Source organism: Hippocampus comes, unplaced genomic scaffold (assembly GCF_001891065.2).
Source record: "Hippocampus comes isolate QL1 unplaced genomic scaffold, H_comes_QL1_v1.1 scaffold7, whole genome shotgun sequence".
NCBI classification, from domain to species: Eukaryota; Metazoa; Chordata; class Actinopteri; order Syngnathiformes; family Syngnathidae; genus Hippocampus; species Hippocampus comes.
Genome location: NW_017842060.1, coordinates 3,204,025 through 3,213,097, shown reverse-complemented (window position 1 = coordinate 3,213,097; position 9,073 = coordinate 3,204,025). Strand labels below are relative to the sequence as shown.

The 9,073-nt window shown below is 42.7% G+C and overlaps 1 long non-coding RNA gene across 1 annotated transcript in view; it reads right to left on the bottom strand.

Moving 5' to 3' along the window:
- LOC109511528 (uncharacterized) overlaps positions 1-9,073 on the bottom strand; it is a 118,739-nt gene that overhangs the window by 34,146 nt on the left and 75,520 nt on the right. The window lies entirely within an intron of this gene.

The following is a 9,073-nucleotide window of genomic DNA, read 5'->3' as shown; positions in this document are numbered from 1 at the left end:
TTTTTTTTTTTTTTAACGGCATGGAAGTTATTTGCACCTTTTTTTATATGAAAAAATAACAACTTGGCGAAGAGAAAGAGAGCAGGTTTCGTTGCTTTGCCTCCTGCACGTAATTGTGTAAATATGTCAGGCAAACAGAGACGATCGCTCCCTTTCTCGTTTTTCATCTCCAGTCCTCAAGAGCGTGCCGCTAGCTTTGTGTTAGCAAAAGCCCTTCTCCCGGCCCCCCCTCCCCAAACAACCCCCCTCCATCTATTCACCAGGTTTTGTCGGGGGTTTTAATCAAGTGCAATCGCATCTCCATCAACTCACTCTTGACTCGCTTTCACGTCCGGTCGGATTAAGACGAGGAGCCTTTTGTGAGGCGTCCTTTCCTCTCGTGCGGGGAGTGGAGGGCCCCTCCTCGTAATTGGAGGGTAAATAGCAAACTAAACGTCAGGGTGCTGTTTTGAGGTGAAGGCAAAGAAAGAAAGAGGACGGGTGCTAAACGGGAAATGAACGTCTCTTTCAACTGTGTTTCAAACGTTTTTTTTTTTAAAACACTGAAACTTCTTACATCAAAAAAAAAAAAAAAGAACATTTACTTTTGAGAAAAACAACATTCCACGTGTTTCTTACATTATTATATCTTAAATTATTATTTCCCATTGGAATACATGTTATAATGAGGTAGTATATAGTTTAATATACCATGTAATATTTATTTTAAAAAACATACATATGGCATAATTAAATAGATTTTGAAAACAACTGAACCTATAGTTTAATATACCATGTAATATTTATTTTAAAACAACATACATATGGCATAATTGAATAGATTTTGAAAACAAATGAACAGTTTCTGTCATTCTTTCTCCTTCAATGCACAGTGTGGTCCTTATTCTGGCGTGGAGACTCAGCTCCTCTCTCAGCTTCTCAGTACGGCAGTGATGTTAGTTGGGGTTTTTTTCACAGAGGATAAAGAACATGTCCGTGTATCTTCAATGCACAGTGTGGTCCTTATTCTGGCGTGGAAACTCAGCTCCTCTCTCAGTTCCTCTCTCAGCTTCTCAGTACGGCAGTGATATTAGTCGGAGGTTTTTTTCACAGAGGATAAAGAACATGTCCCTGTAAGTATTGTGATGTGTCGATGTGAATTGTTAGTCGTCGTTTGAAATGCACCACTCTTAGTTTTATGTTTACTTTGACGGCAAACGACAGCTTGAAGCCTCTTTTTTGAAGATTTTTTTTTCCTGATTACAGCTGCCAAATCGCTACCTGTTGTGAAGCGAGTTGAGTCATCTGACACCATCGAAGCGATCATATCTGGAGTTTGCAGTTGCAAGTCAAAGCAAAAAAAAAAATTGACCCATCAATGGCTTGTACCGCACACAAACTAGAACAGTATGTCAGGTCACTCGCATCCCAAGGCATTGCTGCATTTCAAATCAATATTGATTGAAATGATTTGAAATGGCATTTAATACATTCCGACTTGAATGTCGATTTGACTTTTGCATTTGGAATTTAGACCTAAACAGGCGGAGACTGATTTTCTAAGTTTCACCCCTGTTGCTCCTCTTAAACAACAACCGAATAAATGAATCTTGAATCTGCGCTGTTGTGCGGCCGTCATATTTACGAGTCGACCGCGGCGGGCACATCATGAGAGAGTCGACGCAATAAAAGTACAATAAAGCCTAGCCGTAATGCTATGGGCAATTAAACGGGAGGGGGGGAGGGGGGTGTCACAAAAACCCCTCATCCATATGCAATGGCGAAATCCATAGGAATTGCTCAGTCATCCACTGTGTGTCTGAGGCATCGGCACACAATGGCACTTTTATCATATGCTTATCGGCGGCTCTTGTGGAGCTCGATCTTTTGGCCCCCCTCAATCACGGAGCATATTACTCCTCTGTCAGAGCAAAGCACTTCCTAACGACAGCCGGGCCAGCTGGGACCGAGCAGAGGGCAGGAGGCACACGCATTAACATAATAATCCAAGCGCGCTCCCACAGGCCCCGCGGCCAGACAGCATATTAGGTGGAGGAAGCCCACCGCCCCTCTGCCCACCTCGCACACTTCTCAGCCACCCGCCTGCCCGCACGAATCCTCGTGGAGGTCATTGGAGAGGAGGAAAAGCGGCTGCGCGCTGACTGTGTCAACCTGTGGCGAGGCCCTCATCAAGCGGCCCTTGATGTTGACTGAAGAACCGGTGAGGAAAATCAGTGGCAAAGATGAGATTGTTGAGCAAATGTGGGGGAAAAAAAGACCCCAAAAATTCTGATGAATTATTGTGCAGACATAAAATATGTAATGAACTCATTCGCCATAAAAAATAGATAAATATATATATATAATAAAAAATAGAGCTGTGAATAAAATAAAATAAGAACAAATATCAAATAATTGTAAAAATAAAACAATCAATTAAAATAAATGAAAACTTTTATCAATAAAAAAATAAAATAAAATAAAATAGCGGTGTCAAGGGAAATCATGAACTTTTGGCAGGGTAAGGATGAGAAAAAAGTGACAAAACGAAATGAAATTAATTGCAGTGATTCGATAAATAAATAAATAGACAAACGAAGGAATGGCAAAGGCTGTGTTATTTTGCAGTGCTAACATGCTAACATCTGACTATGCTAACATAGAGCAAATAAGCAAACTGAGCGGAGAACTCGCTGGGAGACATAGTATTGATAAGAATCACCTATCTTGCCCTTTTGTTGGGACCTTTATGCAAAGAGAACTGATGAAGTGTGATCGTGCTAACAGTTGCTACGCTAACATCCAGCGAGACGATGCACTGACACCGTATCGAAACAGCAAGACAAGCCAGCAGGCTGACTGGTATTCCTGAGTGTAGGAAGCATCTCCTCGCCTCACACATCAGCTCTGAGGACATGATGGAACACGGAGTTGGGGGGTGGGATAAGGGGTGGGGGGGGGGGGGCGCTCCTTCTTCCCTGTGGCATTAACTGAGGTCTGTGATCTTTTGCACTGCCGGTCCCGTGGTGCCTCGCTCGGCCTTCTAAATCTCATGAGACGGCCGGTGTTGTTGTGATAATAAGCCCCAAAAACTTTTTTTTTTAAAGCCATGCAGCTATGACACACTGCTTCTGCCCGGAGACAAGACAACAAAAAGGCACAATGTAGCAGCGACAACAAAAAAAAAAGACGCTCCAGAAGGAACTCTCTTCTGAGAACTCTTGGAGAATTGTCGAATGCTAACATGCTAACCATTTGGAGGCCAACATAAAGCATCGTAGCAAGAAAAACGCAGGTTTTGTTTCAGCAGATTGATACAGAGTGAGTTTACATTTTCCCATTTAGTTGGGTCACGTTTCAAATGAGAAAAGCTAAAACGATCACAGCTGCTAAGCTAACACAAGTCTCGAAATAAGTAGTTGCGCATCACAGTTTGCAAAGCAAACTTTGCATTTCGCGACTCATCAAGTGAATAGCAAAACTGAAATTCAACTGGTTCCGAAAAGCTATGCTCAGCCAGGGGCACACGGTCAAGTGTGGCAACGAAGCTCCAGCAGCTCTGCGCTACTTACGGCGCAGCAGCTAACAACGTGCTTTTGGCTGGCTACCGCTGCAGCTAAACATGTTGCGGAGTCACTCCTAAGTCGGTTTGCTACCTTCGTAGCAGCGAATAAGCTCCAATCCATGCTAAATGCTAAGCTAACCCAAGATTGACATTGACGCACTTCAAATGGTGGCAACTGTGCGCTGACTGTCATTTAACATGAGTTGAAATGTGACTTGTTCAGTCTCAGCACATTCTGAGCACATTGTGTTTCACAGCTTGTAGGTCACATTAGTGGTGGAAAAAGTTAAAAGTTAAGTTAAAATGAAACTTACTGTCTTTATTTGTTTTTATTTAATAGCACAAAAAGTTGCCAGTTGGACATGGGTGTGTAGAATTTTTATATTCAATGTTAAGGTCAAACGAACAATCTGTGTCAAGCAGCAAACACAAGAAGGCCTTCGATGACTCAGAACACAGACCGAAATCAGTCGTAATTCTCACTCAAGTAAAAAAAAAAAAATCACTATAATACTGTTTAATTGTGCGGACCAAAAAAGAAAAAAAAAATTCTTCCTCAAAAAGACCATGGTAATTTTATCCTGATCAATTATTCATCACACATTTATAACAGTCTCGGTGTTGGGTGCAGTCGGTGAAGTCTCACCGAGGCGAAGAAAATCCCGTCTTTGTTGGGATGCACAGCATACGGACAATGCGTGAGGAAAAACATCCATCGAAATAGCTCGGGTTTTTTTTGTTTTTTTTTAAATCGGCCAGGTAGACTCACACATAAAGAGGGAGGAAAAGGTCACCCGGGGGATGCGATGAAGGGCAGCGTTAACTATGAACCTAAAGAGACGGCACGCTCAAAAAGAGCAATGCGAATGAGCATTAGCGTGAACTGTGCACCAGGAAAGGTAATATACATAATTGGAGAATGGGGGGTCATGGGGGGGGGGTGTACATGAAGCAACACTTCCCTTACTTAATAATTAATACAATACAGCACGGATGCATATATTCCGTCCATTGTGCCGTGAGACTTCTAAGTGCACTGGAATGTGGGAGATGAAATGGATAAAACGAGAAGAAGCGTAACTTATCTGTTCAAAGTGGGCGACTCAACGCTCAATATTTGTGTGTAAAACTCATCATAAGCCAGAGTTCATGGGCGAGTCAAAAGAAGGGCTAGCGAGGGAATCTGCGGGCCAAATCAACACTGAACACAACTGAGCTTTTCTGTGTGTGTGTGTGTGTGTGTGTGTGTGTGTGTGTGTGTGTGTGTGTGTGTGTGTGTGTGTGTTTATAAAGTTTAGATTAATGCTTAGAGATCATTATTAGTGTGTTGCTACCAAAATGTACACGTTTATTTGCTAACTCAATCCCTGAAGATCATTTTCCGCCCGTAACTGCATCGTTGTCCTTCAAACAGTCTTCGATTTTTTTAAACAGTAAAAATGGTTCAGGAAAAACTGTAGATGGATTGCTAGCTAGCTAGCTAGCTACACATCTTCACTGCAAATACAAAGTGCTAGCTAGCTAGATGTATAGAACATTTCATTTACGTGTGGACCCTTGCCTATATCATTTTGTAATTTTGGCCTTTTTTTGTTTCAACTTTAAAACCAGGTCAAGGCATAAAAAGTCCTGATTCAACCAAAATGTGCTGATGCCTCCCATGTTTGTTTGTTTACGAGGGGGGTGAGGGGAAAAGTCAGGAGGTGTTTAAAGCTGATGCTGCTCCTTCAAAGCGCCGTTGCATCCGACTTCCTGTTGTCGACGTCCTACAGCAGGCGCCGAAAGAAAGGAGTTAATTAGAAATACAAATTCTCCCAGATTGTTATTAATGGGAAGTGTAGAGTAAGCAAAGCAGATTTTTTTTTTTTTTTTTTTTTTTTTTGCGCCCGGGAGTAAATTCTCAGGTAGCTTTGATGTGCAGCCCGCGGCGGGTTCGCTCACTGCTGGGACAGTGCCAGCGTCAGACATCTGGCTACTTTGTTGTCATTGGCTGACGGAGCACCCGGGGGAGCACTCTGGTGACACGCCGTGTCCTGGCAGAGGCTGGATGCAAGGAAAGGATTAGAGCTCAAAAATTCTCAAATCTCTACGGGAGTCCGAGGGGGAGGAGCTCGCCCGGGAGTTCCTCAGGGCTGTGTGGTGACACCACTGTTGATTCGCCGTACTTCCGATTGGGATTTGGAGGATCAGCAGACGGAACCGAGCAGTTGCTGTTTGCGCAGCAGTGGAGGGTCAACATTGACGAGGAAAGGGCAGTGCCCCACCAGATGCGCCATTTGGCACATTTTACCCTCTTTCTTTTTTGTACAGAACTGTCTTAAAATGCATCGAAAAAGGAAAACAAGTCACAAAAATATGTTTCCTGACGACATAACCATGGTACATGGTTACTCCCCAAACCTGCTTATACAATAACCTCCATCCCGCGATCATGGGTTCCGGGTTCAATGTTGCTAGATTTTTTGTTTTGTGTAGTTTCTAACTCTGTTTAGTTATAACTCGTTTATTTTGTGTACAGTTACACTTTTTAGTTTGACAGTGTAAATCGGAAGGACAAAGAGTGAAAACAGAAAACAGGTCTATTTCAAGATCATCCTAGTTCTTGATGGATTACTGAATGATACATCCTCTGTAATCCTGCTTTTTATACCTACAGCAAGTGATGACGTATGTTGCTTTTATAATGTACGTTAGGCATGATTAATGATGCAAATGGTGAGATGACTAGTCAAGTTTGTTAGTTTGGAATAAACGTGATTTCTTTCCTGTCAATATAGAGGGATCAGGATACTGAGGAAAACCAACATAAGCATGAGGAAAACCTCTGACATGAGGCTTGACACTCTTCCACCGTACTGCCGAATATGAGCATGTGTGGCTCTGTTTTTTTGTCATTCCTACCTATAGATGTGTATTAAGTTACTCCGCTGTCACGTCTTGTTTTTAACTGACTGATGCACTTTTGCCGCGCCTCCAATTGTGCCGCTTCCATTCGCGTTCCTCGCACTTTCGCCTTGAGCGCTCCCGCACTGTCGCTCAGTTGTAAAGCGCTACTTCCACCTCAAAAGCTCGCCTGACATTCCTTCATCCAAAACAATTGTTTAGAGGTCAAAGACAAGAACGCTGCCTAAGCAGCAGCAGCAGCAGCATTGGCGGGAGGGCAGAAAGCAGCCACGACATGACAGCATGAACCTTATTTATGGGATTGATTGAGGTATCCGTGTCTTTTTCCTCCCCCCACTTTTTTTTTTTCCTCTCTCTCCCGGCGTTTCCATTTGTGAATACAAAGCTGCGGTGACCCATAAATATTACATGGTGTGGAGATGCAAAGCAGGAATTAATGACTGGGGCATGTGTGTGCGTGTGTGAAAGTGAGAGAGAGACAGAGAGTGAGAGAGAGAGAGAGAGAGAGAGAGAGAGAGAGATTTCTGATCACAGAATTTGGGACATGAAATTTTTCAGTCAGGTGTTAATGTGTTGAGTTCCTCTGTGACTCATCATTGACTTTGTCTGAGAATGACTCGAATGGGAGTGGAAAATTACACAATGTTTATCAAAGGAAGTCAACCAGTGGCCCACGTTCTATAAATAACCTCTCTGTGGACTTATTGGGGTGATTTTTAACCCACACACACACACACACACACACACACACACACACACATGCTATATGGAGGGTGCTAACCTGCTTGTCTCTGTGTGTTGGATCCTTTAATTACTCACCCCTTGAGTGGTGCAATGGAACGGCAGTACAGCCAGATGTGAAGTCAACAAATAAATATAAAATAACATTACAGAAAAATTATTTGAAAAATGCTGTGATGATTGCAATTTTATATGATGTTTTTTTTGTTCATCGTCAGTTGATTTTTAACGTATGGTTGCTCCTAGCTTGTTTTATATTGTGCTGGATCATATGGTAAACAATACGTTGTATTATTAGCGCAAATATAAAGTGAAATCAATATAATAATATGACATATGACAGAACAGTAAGTGAATTGTGAACAAGACTTGTCATCCAAAAAAAAGGTGCTAAGGGCCACGATTCTAGAAGTTTGTCCATGCCATGCAAACAACATTGAATGGCAATGTTAGCATCCATTCTAACGCACGAGCAGAAGCTACCAAAATCAAGCGCGACGACATCATGACATGATCTGCTCTTTATTCACGACCACTCGCACAATTCATAGCAGCCACGTTAGCACTGATGCTAATGCTAACAATATCGTATGCCTCCTGGCTGGACTGAGAGGATGACAGTCCATGAATGCAGATATTTCGGAGATGGCACGATGACGACAGTTGCTATTTTCTGAATAACAAGTCAACATAGCACAAATGGGATGCTTTTGTGAGGCTAAAATGCTATAAGTGACATGATGAGAGAACACTGAGCTATTGACATGTTTAGCAATAAACAAAGTCCTGCTTTGCTTTCTATTTAGCTAGATGAATGGTGTAAGGAGGCCCACTTGACACCTGTCACCCAACCAAGCATGCACCATTACCTCCTGGAGGGGAGGACACGAGTGGATGATGCGGGGGTGGAAGGTGTGTGTGCGAGGGTGACTCATTCCCAGCAAACCAGTCGAGCGTTTGAACATCATTAGCGTTACAGACCTGCGTCTTCGTGGCCCTGTCCAACCTCCTGAACGGCTCGCTTTGATCACCACGTGTCAACACCACCGGCTGTATGCCGCGCACATTCGAGATAACGTCACGCTCACAGAGTTGGCAGGTAGCGTTAGCGTGATGTTAGCATGCTAAGGCTAATGGCCACAGGGGGCTAAAGGAAATGAAGAGGGAATAAAATGTGGAATTTGTCCCTCCTATGCAGCTATCACAATTTGATTTTGAGGGGCAACCTTGATAGAAAATGAATGGAGCTGGTACATTTCCCTGAGGGACTCCACTTTGGTTGGATGTCCCAGTCAACTTCATTCGAAATCATTTATTTAATGTACTACATGGACAAAAGGATTGAGACAAGGGAACTCTGACCTTTTTTTAAATATAAATTTTTAAAATATTTTTCTTTCCCTAGATTTTTTTGGTGGAAAATACATTTTTTACAGTTTGGGAGTTCTTTTTTTTTTTTTTTTTTGCCAATTCATTTCAAAGGGCATCAGTTCTACATATGATTTTCATTATTTGCGGACCGGCCTGGTCCCTCGCGACTAGTCAGGTCCACCATATTGCCAAAAGTATTGGGACAAGTGATGAATTACTCCTCCAGCAAAAAAAAAAATTGGGGAAATTTTGCTTTTTCTTCCACTCCTCTGGAAAAGAAATACGGCATGCTGTGATGCGTAAGCTGTTTGAGTCGTATTTTCCCCTGCCGGTCGAATTCTGAATCGTACAACCCTTGGGGGACATACGCGGCTGTGGATGAATGAAAATAGACAGAAAACTAGCATCGCTTTCGATCGCTAACGACGCTTCATCATCTTTGATAGACAATAAACAAACGCAGGTAAAAGTGACGATGAACAGCGGCGACGCTTGGCGAGACACACACACAAC